This window comes from Pinus tabuliformis, chromosome X (assembly GCF_031772625.1).
Source record: "Pinus tabuliformis cultivar Carrire ecotype Pingquan chromosome X, CPIR1, whole genome shotgun sequence".
Taxonomy (NCBI): domain Eukaryota; kingdom Viridiplantae; phylum Streptophyta; class Pinopsida; order Pinales; family Pinaceae; genus Pinus; species Pinus tabuliformis.
The window spans coordinates 528,033,746-528,046,471 of NC_142308.1; the positions used below are offsets into that span (position 1 = coordinate 528,033,746).

Here is a 12,726-nt window from a genome sequence, read left to right on the forward strand (position 1 = left end):
GAAGGAATAGTAGCTTATGCTTGGACCCATGCTAGTATTTCTGATCAAAAGTATAATCTGATCAAGAGCATTTGCAATTTCAAAGGGTACAACTGGACAGATGAAAGCCTGGGCATGGTTGAAGAACCCATGGCAATTGATGAGAGTGTTTCTACGGTTGACACTCCTGTGAGACTTGATTTGAATGTTTGCAAGGGTGGTGTGTCTATTTTAAATACGCAGATTGATGACAAGGTCCATGATATTGTTGCAGTTCGTGAGAGTGTCTCTAAGGTTGATGCCCCAGTAACTGGTAATGAGAGCGCTTGCAATGTAAAAGACACCGTAGCAATTAGTTTGGGTGTTTGTATGGTTGATTGTCATGTGGTTGTTGAACAGAGTGTCTGCAAGCTGGATGCTCTTGCAGCTGTTGATGCATGCACCAACATTGGGAAGTCTAAAGGTCAGGAGGAGGCATTGGATGAATGTTCTGTAGAAATGGTCTCAGAAGTCGCCAGTGATGATGTTTATGAAGAAGATGATGAACCTGTTTCTTATACCTGAAGGATGATGGATGGGCAAGCAGATGATGATTCCCAATATGAAGATGGAGAATACAGAGATCTAATTCTTGTTATTGGGATGAAGATATAATAGAAGAACTGGAATGCCCTCTGTTCCTCGTGATAAACTTGAAGTGAAATTATCAAGCTCTGTTAGCCCTTCAAGTTCTGGAGTTTTTCTCTTTGCTCGAATATATTAAAAGAAACTTGGAATGTGGCAGTGGGCATTAAACCCTGAACTGGATGAGGCATTACAATTTCTTCAATCATTGAGATCTGTGTTGCATGCCTTCAACAAAGATATTGCCAAGGCAGAGGATATTATTGCTGAGATGTTTTGTTTGACTATAGAGAGCAGATTACATTATTATCTGGTGTTTGTTTCCGGCACTTTGGTGGTCTGTGCAAGTCTTATTTCAAAGCTGTGTTTTGTGATTGCACAGCAGTTTCGTAGCGCGCTACGAAACTGCTGTAGGTGGTGATTTTAAACGCACAGCAGCTATTGTGATACTGTGAGCGGGAGTTGAGGAAGAGAAACACCTGTATATCAATACCACTTACAGCACATCAGAAACATGGCAGCATTCCATACTTGGGGTTATTAAAAGAGCTGGGACATGTTGCTGAATTTTCGAAGGATGGTAGGAGACAGGGACCTTAAAAATAGGTGTTTTGATTCTGATGATAAATGAGCCATCAGCGCTAACAGGTATCCAAAGTCAGCGTTCCTTGCATCTTTAGCTCAGCCATCTCAGCCTAACTGAAGGAGGACAGCTGTCAAGGATCCAAGAAGAATCAAGCATACGAGGAGAATGGAATTAGTGTTTTAGTTTGATTAGGATTTTGTGTAATTACAGCTCAGCATGTTTGTAATTAATGAATTAGTTAAATAGCATGTAGGAGTAGTTAATAGGGCCTTCGAGCCCATTCTAGAGGGGAAGGAATAGATTCCTATAAAGGGATCAGATTAGGATGTAATAGGGGTTGGAGATTTATAAAAAAACAGAGTTTTTATATTGGCTGATGTAAAAGACTTTGACAGTAATAGAAAGACTACTTTTTCTTCCCAAGATTCATCTTGTGTTCAAAGGCTCAGAATATATGTGGTCTTGTCTTTTTCCTTTCTATTTTACAGCTCCATAGATGTGCAATCACTCTGAATTCACCTAGTGCTCAGACTTCCTGTGCATATTTATGAGTTGTCTTTATCCTTTCTGTTTTACAGCTCAATAGACATGCAATCACTCTGAATTCACCTAGTGCTCAGACTTCCTGTGTATGTTTATGAGTTGAGGTTCTGTTTGAGAAATGTTCTGAGTGTTTAAACATAATATGCCTTGGCTTCCATGATTGAGTAGTTAATAGTTTACTGCAGAGGTGTTTGACTCCATGAGCCCAATGGAAGAAGTGTTATTTTATTGTTCCAACCAGCTTATTTTCATGTACTGTTTGAAGAGTTAGCCATCTTTTCTTGTTCTTAATGCATATCAAAATCTGTGAGAGAGCCCTCTCTGACTAAGGAGGGTAAGCCTTAGTCTAAAGCCTGGTTTGAAATAGTTACATGAGATCTTGCTAAGTAGCAGCCCTTAGTACTGATTTTGTGATAACAGGACCCTAGGAAGAACTTGTTCAACATCAAGGCTGAAAAGGTTGTAAAGTTCCCCTACTATTCAAAGTTAATACAAATATATTTTTTTTTCTCAATAAGTTGTTAATTCATGGTTTATTTTATGGATTCCTTGATCACCATAATAGGCATGATTTATAATATTTGCTATGCAGGTGCTATTTAATGTTTGCTTGTTTTTTATTGCAGGTCTTCAAAGATAACTCTTTTGAATGATTGGAGGATGACTACAATGAACAAGCACTGGATCTAAGGTAGGATCTTAAGACCTTCGTAGTATTTATTTATAAATCACATATGTCTAAAGAAAGATAGGTTTGTTGCTAGACTATCTTTTGATACTAGGGAGATCGGTCTTATCTGCAAGATCATTTTATCTGGCTAACATGAGACCACCCTGCATCTTCTCCCATTGGTCGTTGATTTCCAACTGTACTATCATCATGTCCTAGTGTGTGTATCCCAGTAGTTCCTCCTTTGCTACCTTAATATATTCTGGGTTCAACCTTAGGGGATGAGATGTCTCGGTGGGTCCGCCTATTAAACCTACAAGCCAATAAACTACTACCATGTTTCCTAATGTCAAGTCATCTGGATGAACCTCCTTTCCTACGCTCTTTTAAAACCTTCCAGGCTCAAGCCTTAAGGATGATGTCTTGCTTGCATAATTAGACCCACGTGGTGCCTCCTTAGTGGTGACACATGTCACCGGGATTTGGCCCATTAGGCCACACAAAAACATCGAGTCTATCTACAACATGTCCCCTGTACTGAAGCCATGTTGACGTCATCACTAGCCAATAAGATAATTCCATGTGTCAGTCAGAGAGGAGAGAAAAATGGTTATGGGTCTTGTGTTTCTCAACAAATTCATTTGTTAAATTTCTAAGGGTCTCAGCCAGCTCTTTAACACTATGTCACTCTCCATTGTTGCACTGCTGCCACATTTCGCAGAGCTTCAATCATGGTCGTTCACCTCTGCATCCCTTTGAACCAACCGGGGTAAACCATTTGGGTTGAGCTATGAAGTGGGACCTCCCTGCTCTATACACTCCACCGATCAACTCTCTCTCTTCTTGCACCACTGCCTTCCATGTTCTCATCCCGAACCTTAAACATTTGCGCATGCTTATGTTTCTTCCAAGGAAAACTCTGTTGGGATTGTGTGAAGTGGGGGATCCACTATCGGCTAATAAAAAATGTCTTTGTTGCTTCTCTATGTCACACAAATGCCCGAGCCTTTATTTAGAGGCTTCGCTTAAATACTCCACCTCATTTGGAAACATCGCAAACTTTGACTTGCTCCAAAGCGTCCTTCAACCACTTTTAGCTCTGCCCATTTGACTTTGGGTGTCTTGATTTTGACTGGAAATAACTTACACTCATGGAGGCCATCTGTGAACTTCCACATACAATTGAAAATCTCCTTATGAGAACTATTCAACTATGCCACCTCCAAGAGCATCTAAGTTGATATCCTGGGGTAGAACCTCCTTTTGAAGCCTAGGACAACAAACCATCACATCGATAACATTTTATATATTCATTTCATATCCTGCTACTATGATCGTTCTCTACCAAATACTGCAGCAACCATGGAACTCCCCCTAAGCTTGGCATACCATGCACATCAAGCATAGTCTATTTTCCTTCACATGTAGCCTGGTTGACATCAATGCTATCCTAGTTGAAATCAATGCCAACACACTAGATTCCACCAGCCATCTGGAAAATGCCAAATGTCTAAAATTTTCATTGTACGGAGAATACTCATCCATTTCTTTCATTTATTATGTAGAATCGTTATATGTTAGGTACCCTCTCTTGAAGAAAGTTATTCCTTTATTTATTGTAAATTAGCTCTCTTATTTTTATGTAAATTGATTATTATGTTTTACTATATTCCGACAATATATGAGTGAATGTATAGAAAATAGGTTAATATATGTAAATCTAGTTTGGAGACCAAGTGGATCCCTATAATGGGGAACCACTATTGGTCCTTTGAGTCCTAACCCTCTCTGTCATGACTGAGTACATTAGGCTTCGATAATGAAATTTTCATTCTCCTATTCAATCCTCTAACCTACACAACTCCCCAGATTTACTTTCCCTAATTAATACTACTATATATATTTATATATATAAATACACTAACAACAATGCATGCTTTCTGTCTTTCTTTAGATTTACTCGTTGCTTGGAGAATTACTTCTTAGGGTTCTAGCATCTTCTTTACCTTACTCCAAGGACCCTCCACACTAGACTTGGGTATCATTACAGTTTGCAAAAACATTGCTGGTATGTACAATAACCCTCATTTACACATATACATACAACTTTAATTTTTAACACGTACATTAATCTTCTATTATACTTTTCTTCTTATATGTCAAACAATCATTACTCTATTTCTTTTTACTTAATAAACACGGAAAATCATGTAGTTATTTGAATCCCTTCAGGAACTGGCTAAAGGCCTCCATATTCCACCAAATATTGAACCAAATTTTTGGTTAGTTCCCTCAAAGCCATCCTCTAACTATTAGGAAAAGCCTTACAAAAAGTTATTATGAATTGCACCTCCTAAACATTTAACAGTGTCCTGCTAATTTTTCTGGTTTCTACCAATCATTATCTCCCATTGGTAGTCATTTTCAAGAACTATATTTATCTCCCACAATCCTTTTAAAAAAATCCATGCTATGGCATTTCTCTCTAGCCATACAATAACTTATTGTAGTATGAAATTTGTCAACTTTCTTATATTTTTCCCTGCTTCTTGAAAGATTTTTTTTTTCTAGAAAAAGTGATACACAAGAGGAGTTTTATTTTTCTTTTGTTTCTACCTCTCTAAGCATAACTAACTTAAACCATTTTCCCCTGACAGATAGAGGTTAATATCTCATGTTAGCCTTTACCATATTTCTTAGAGGACTATTTTTTTTTTTTTTTCTTTTCAAAAGGTGGAAAAACCTATCAAACTCAGTTTGTCAAACCAACAGTGAGGACAACCATCTCTGGCTGCTATCCGCGAATGTCAGTTGACACATCACTGTTATCAAGGAAAACCACGCCACCTGAAATAACCCGCTAGTGGTCCGTAAGGGAGCAGGCTTTCACTCCTACCAGATGCCTCTGGGTCTTGGGCCGTTAACCTGTTTCCTTACGTCCGAGGAAGACGAGCTCTTAGCCAAGCAGAAGCAGTTTTAGGGCATACTCCAGGCCCACTTAGAGGACTATTATACAAACATAGTTTCATTTTCATTTTTGAGGCTATTGCCCGCAGGCTAATGGTCTGGTTGAGGCTATCAATAAATTTTTAGTCACTATGATTAAATGAATCATTGTTATTCATAAGTCAAATTGGCATACCATGCTATTTTCAGCACTTTGGGCATATTGGACCTCAGTGAAAACATCGACTAGTTTCACTCTTTTTCAACTGGTATATGGTTTGGAAGCAATGTTACCTATTGAATGCGAAATTACATCATTACAACTAGCCATAGAATTACTCCTAGCTACTTCTGAAGAAGAGAAACATTTTTTGTACTTAGCTCAGCTAGATGAGAATCGGCGCACTGCTGCAATAGCAAACAAGACTCATATCATTGACTGGTAATCAAGTGGTTTCTACCATGTTCGACTTCGACACATTCATTCACATGGATAGAATCGTACTAGTTCGGGAAGCGGAAATCAAGACCCTGGATCTAGTTTCTACCATCCAGGCTGTGACGAATTTTGTTATTCATTATACAGTGGACTATTCATAAACATATGGCTGCATCCATATTGTGTCTACACATGTCTATAATCTTGATGTAATACAAAATCATTCCTGTATCAGAACAATTTAGTCAATGTTGATCTAAGTATGGGAATGCCTACCTCAGCGATGATATGTCTACATATATATATATATATATATTGCATTGAATGTTTTTATAGGTTCCAACTGGGGTGTCCACAAGATGATCCTTGAAATGATAAAGTACTTCACTCTTCATACATGACAGACTCTATCTTCATCTATTACAGACTTTGCACTTTAGGGGGCAATCTGTTGCACTGAAAATTGTCACCTTGATATTCTGCTATCTGTGTGAGTTCATTACCACTCATACTTTCCTCCTCTGCAAGTCTAAAACATCAGTTCCTCATATCAAGTCTTGAAAATAAGAGAAAATCTCTCAAAAGTTTTTAAAACTCTGGTTCCGCATTTTCTCTGTGTCTTAATTATGGTCCGCAGCTAATGTCCATGTCTCCAGCACACCTGACCGCACTATCTCTGTGTTAAAGGTGCAGACCCCTGTAAAAGTTAAAAAGGCACAAGTATATTCTGAAAAACTCAATTTCAGTTATTTCTAGAAGCTTCTAGAAGGAATCTTAAGGTGGCAAGTTCGCTCTTTTAAGGTTCATGTAACCCATACCTTAAGGAGATAACCCCTTGATGTGAGGAGCTTATTCCTTTGAAAGAGGATTCTATCCCTTCATAGGTGGACCTGTAACCTCCTCCTCTACACTATAAAAAGAAGCATTGAGCTGGTTAACTGGTTAGAGTTAGAAGCTTACTATTTTTTGAGGGAAAATGTTGTTGGAACTTAGTCTTCTTAGTTGAGTTTTTATGAGGAGAGATTACATACCTCTATGAATCTCATTTGGAAGAGTGCAAGACTTGTCAAAGTAAAGGAAATTCTTGTTTCGGACCTGTTATCACTGAAAAGTCTGTTGCCAAATTTTTTTTTGCCTAGCTTAAAGACAGGGTGTTTTCGCAGCGCCTGAATTCTTTTAACAGTTTTGCAGCGCTACATGTTTAGGCGTTTTCGTAGCGCGCTACGAAATTGGGGATTGGCTCGAGCTTTCAGCAGAAGGTTCATATACTAAATTTTGATGATAAGGTTCCTGCCCGAATGGTGCTTACTACTATTGACACTGCAGTGTTTAGAGCTATACCAGAGCCTTTTTGGTCCATCACAAACAGTTGTTCAGTTGCCAGCTTATAAGTTTCTCAGTACCCTAGTAAATGGTAGAAGTGGAAAATCATACAAGGAATCAGTTTCCTATCTCGACAATTCTGCCTCTGTTCCTAAAGATATTGCCATTGACAATGGAAGTTTTGTAGAGACACAAGATAAGGATGTTATATTGGAAGTAGCAGCAGGAGTGAAGGTCCTTTAAGTTTCAGCATCAACAACTTCTAAACAAAATTCTAATAGTCAACAAATAATCGATCATTTATCTCCGTCAGTGCCTTCTATAACATTGTCTGACACATCAAAAGTTTCAAATGCGAAATCTGTTGTTGGAGTTTCTCAAGTTCCCACCGAAACATTGAATGTAGACTTGTCAGTTATATCTCCAACTAAGAAGCGTGGCAAATAGAAACAACATGAGACTTTGAAGTTGATTGAAATGCGTGGGAATATGGAAAATAGGTTTAAAACAGAGAAGGAAAAGGTAATCTGGGAAGAGATTTCGGCATCTTTGTTCGAGCGTGGAGAATGCACGTAAACTGTTTGACAATATCAGCATTAGAATTTTCTCTTACGGAATGCAAGGATTAAATGCCATGTGTCAAGTGGTCTTTATAAGGATTTGATTTCCACAAGGCCGCCACTATTAGTGACACCGGGATAGAGATGTGGCACTTCTGATGGCCACCTGCATTAGTGAAATCACCAGAATCACAACGCCAGAGGCTACTTATAATGATGATGTGTTGAGCGATGTCTTTCGTTTGATTGTTACAGCTTTCCGCGGTTTAGATAATGTAAATAGTCCCCTTGCAAACTGCTTACTATGCGATTATTTATGATATATATCAGTGTGCACCCCGGATGCTGCAGGGTGTTATTCCAAATAAGACACGGGAGGTGCGCCTACCACTGAAAATACATCTCCATGGATGCTCATCCACCGGCTATGGAGCAGCACAAGAATTGGGTCCGTTTCTGGTGAAACGAATGGGACAGGCTTTTCCCTGAACAGATATTCCTGGAACAGAGAAGCGGATTTGTTCTTTTTAGAATCTCCAGTTGGTGTGGGATTTTCATATACCAATACTACTTCTGATTTGCTGGCGCCGGATGATCAATTTACTGCTGAGGATTCATACGAATTCCTTCTGAGATGGTTACAGAGATTCCCACAGTATAAAACCCATGATTTCTACATAGGAGGAGAAAGCTATGCAGGCCATTATGTACCTCAGCTTGCAGAGCTTATCCATGACCGAAGCCACAAGCACTCAAAATACACTTCCATCAATTTGAAAGGCTTCATTGTGGGCAATCCTGAAACGGATGAGTTTCATGACTGAGAAGGAATAGTAGCTTATGCTTGGACCCATGCTAGTATTTCTGATCAAAAGTATAATCGGATCAAGAGCATTTGCAATTTCAAAGGGTACAACTGGACAGATGAAAGCCTGGGCATGGTTGAAGAACCCATGGCAATTGATGAGAGTGTTTCTACGGTTGACACTCCTGTGAGACTTGATTTGAATGTTTGCAAGGGTGGTGTGTCTATTTTAAATACGCAGATTGATGACAAGGTCCATGATATTGTTGCAGTTCGTGAGAGTGTCTCTAAGGTTGATGCCCCAGTAACTGGTAATGAGAGCGCTTGCAATGTAAAAGACACCGTAGCAATTAGTTTGGGTGTTTGTATGGTTGATTGTCATGTGGTTGTTGAACAAAGTGTCTGCAAGCTGGATGCTCTTGCAGCTGTTGATGCATGCACCAACATTGGGAAGTCTAAAGGTCAGGAGGAGGCATTGGATGAATGTTCTGTAGAAATGGTCTCAGAAGTCGCCAGTGATGATGTTTATGAAGAAGATGATGAACCTGTTTCTTATACCTGAAGGATGATGGATGGGCAAGCAGATGATGATTCCCAATATGAAGATGGAGAATACAGAGATCTAATTCTTGTTATTGGGATGAAGATATAATAGAAGAACTGGAATGCCCTCTGTTCCTCGTGATAAACTTGAAGTGAAATTATCAAGCTCTGTTAGCCCTTCAAGTTCTGGAGTTTTTCTCTTTGCTCGAATATATTAAAAGAAACTTGGAATGTGGCAGTGGGCATTAAACCCTGAACTGGATGAGGCATTACAATTTCTTCAATCATTGAGATCTGTGTTGCATGCCTTCAACAAAGATATTGCCAAGGCAGAGGATATTATTGCTGAGATGTTTTGTTTGACTATAGAGAGCAGATTACATTATTATCTGGTGTTTGTTTCCGGCACTTTGGTGGTCTGTGCAAGTCTTATTTCAAAGCTGTGTTTTGTGATTGCACAGCAATTTCGTAGCGCGCTACGAAACTGCTGTAGGTGGTGATTTTAAACGCACAGCAGCTATTGTGATACTGTGAGCGGGAGTTGAGGAAGAGAAACACCTGTATATCAATACCACTTACAGCACATCAGAAACATGGCAGCATTCCATACTTGGGGTTATTAAAAGAGCTGGGACATGTTGCTGAATTTTCGAAGGATGGTAGGAGACAGGGACCTTAAAAATAGGTGTTTTGATTCTGATGATAAATGAGCCATCGGCGCTAACAGGTATCCAAAGTCAGCGTTCCTTGCATCTTTAGCTCAGCCATCTCAGCCTAACTGAAGGAGGACAGCTGTCAAGGATCCAAGAAGAATCAAGCATACGAGGAGAATGGAATTAGTGTTTTAGTTTGATTAGGATTTTGTGTAATTACAGCTCAGCATGTTTGTAATTAATGAATTAGTTAAATAGCATGTAGGAGTAGTTAATAGGGCCTTCGAGCCCATTCTAGAGGGGAAGGAATAGATTCCTATAAAGGGATCAGATTAGGATGTAATAGGGGTTGGAGATTTATAAAAAAACAGAGTTTTTATATTCGCTGATGTAAAAGACTTTGACAGTAATAGAAAGACTACTTTTTCTTCCCAAGATTCATCTTGTGTTCAAAGGCTCAGAATATATGTGGTCTTGTCTTTTCCCTTTCTATTTTACAGCTCCATAGATGTGCAATCACTCTGAATTCACCTAGTGCTCAGACTTCCTGTGCATATTTATGAGTTGTCTTTATCCTTTCTGTTTTACAGCTCAATAGACATGCAATCACTCTGAATTCACCTAGTGCTCAGACTTCCTGTGTATGTTTATGAGTTGAGGTTCTGTTTGAGAAATGTTCTGAGTGTTTAAACATAATATGCCTTGGCTTCCATGATTGAGTAGTTAATAGTTTACTGCAGAGGTGTTTGACTCCATGAGCCCAATGGAAGAAGTGTTATTTTATTGTTCCAACCAGCTTATTTTCATGTACTGTTTGAAGAGTTAGCCATCTTTTCTTGTTATTAATGCATATCAAAATCTGTGAGAGAGCCCTCTCTGACTAAGGAGGCTAAGCCTTAGTCTAAAGCCTGGTTTGAAATAGTTACATGAGATCTTGCTAAGTAGCAGCCCTTAGTACTGATTTTGTGATAACAGGACCCTAGGAAGAACTTGTTCAACATCAAGGCTGAAAAGGTTGTAAAGTTCCCCTACTATTCAAAGTTAATACAAATATATTTTTTTTTCTCAATAAGTTGTTAATTCATGGTTTATTTTATGGATTCCTTGATCACCATAATAGGCATGATTTATAATATTTGCTATGCAGGTGCTATTTAATGTTTGCTTGTTTTTTATTGCAGGTCTTCAAAGATAACTCTTTTGAATGATTGGAGGATGACTACAATGAACAAGCACTGGATCTAAGGTAGGATCTTAAGACCTTCGTAGTATTTATTTATAAATCACATATGTCTAAAGAAAGATAGGTTTGTTGCTAGACTATCTTTTGATACTAGGGAGATCGGTCTTATCTGCAAGATCATTTTATCTGGCTAACATGAGACCACCCTGCATCTTCTCCCATTGGTCGTTGATTTCCAACTGTACTATCATCATGTCCTAGTGTGTGTATCCCAGTAGTTCCTCCTTTGCTACCTTAATATATTCTGGGTTCAACCTTAGGGGATGAGATGTCTCGGTGGGTCCGCCTATTAAACCTACAAGCCAATAAACTACTACCATGTTTCCTAATGTCAAGTCATCTGGATGAACCTCCTTTCCTACGCTCTTTTAAAACCTTCCAGGCTCAAGCCTTAAGGATGATGTCTTGCTTGCATAATTAGACCCACGTGGTGCCTCCTTAGTGGTGACACATGTCACCGGGATTTGGCCCATTAGGCCACACAAAAACATCGAGTCTATCTACAACATGTCCCCTGTACTGAAGCCATGTTGACGTCATCACTAGCCAATAAGATAATTCCATGTGTCAGTCAGAGAGGAGAGAAAAATGGTTATGGGTCTTGTGTTTCTCAACAAATTCATTTGTTAAATTTCTAAGGGTCTCAGCCAGCTCTTTAACACTATGTCACTCTCCATTGTTGCACTGCTGCCACATTTCTCAGAGCTTCAATCATGGTCGTTCACCTTTGCATCCCTTTGAACCAACCGGGGTAAACCATTTGGGTTGAGCTATGAAGTGGGACCTCCCTGCTCTATACACTCCACCGATCAACTCTCTCTCTTCTTGCACCACTGCCTTCCATGTTCTCATCCCGAACCTTAAACATTTGCGCATGCTTATGTTTCTTCCAAGGAAAACTCTGTTGGGATTGTGTGAAGTGGGGGATCCACTATCGGCTAATAAAAAATGTCTTTGTTGCTTCTCTATGTCACACAAATGCCCGAGCCTTTATTTAGAGGCTTCGCTTAAATACTCCACCTCATTTGGAAACATCGCAAACTTTGACTTGCTCCAAAGCGTCCTTCAACCACTTTTAGCTCTGCCCATTTGACTTTGGGTGTCTTGATTTTGACTGGAAATAACTTACACTCATGGAGGCCATCTGTGAACTTCCACATACAATTGAAAATCTCCTTATGAGAACTATTCAACTATGCCACCTCCAAGAGCATCTAAGTTGATATCCTGGGGTAGAACCTCCTTTTGAAGCCTAGGACAACAAACCATCACATCGATAACATTTTATATATTCATTTCATATCCTGCTACTATGATCGTTCTCTACCAAATACTGCAGCAACCATGGAACTCCCCCTAAGCTTGGCATACCATGCACATCAAGCATAGTCTATTTTCCTTCACATGTAGCCTGGTTGACATCAATGCTATCCTAGTTGAAATCTATGCCAACACACTAGATTCCACCAGCCATCTGGAAAATGCCAAATGTCTAAAATTTTCATTGTACGGAGAATACTCATCCATTTCTTTCATTTATTATGTAGAATCGTTATATGTTAGGTACCCTCTCTTGAAGAAAGTTATTCCTTTATTTATTGTAAATTAGCTCTCTTATTTTTATGTAAATTGATTGTTATGTTTTACTATATTCCGACAATATATGAGTGAATGTATAGAAAATAGGTTAATATATGTAAATCTAGTTTGGAGACCAAGTGGATCCCTATAATGGGGAACCACTATTGGTCCTTTGAGTCCTAACCCTCTCTGTCATGACTGAGTACATTAGGCTTCGATAATGAAATTTTC

At 39.0% G+C, this 12,726-nt stretch overlaps 1 pseudogene; it reads left to right on the top strand.

The window, feature by feature from the left end:
• Nucleotides 1–7,587: 7,587 nt before the first annotated feature.
• On the top strand, nt 7,588–8,494 carry LOC149141037 (serine carboxypeptidase-like 26 pseudogene; annotated as a pseudogene).
• Nucleotides 8,495–12,726: the final 4,232 nt, after the last annotated feature.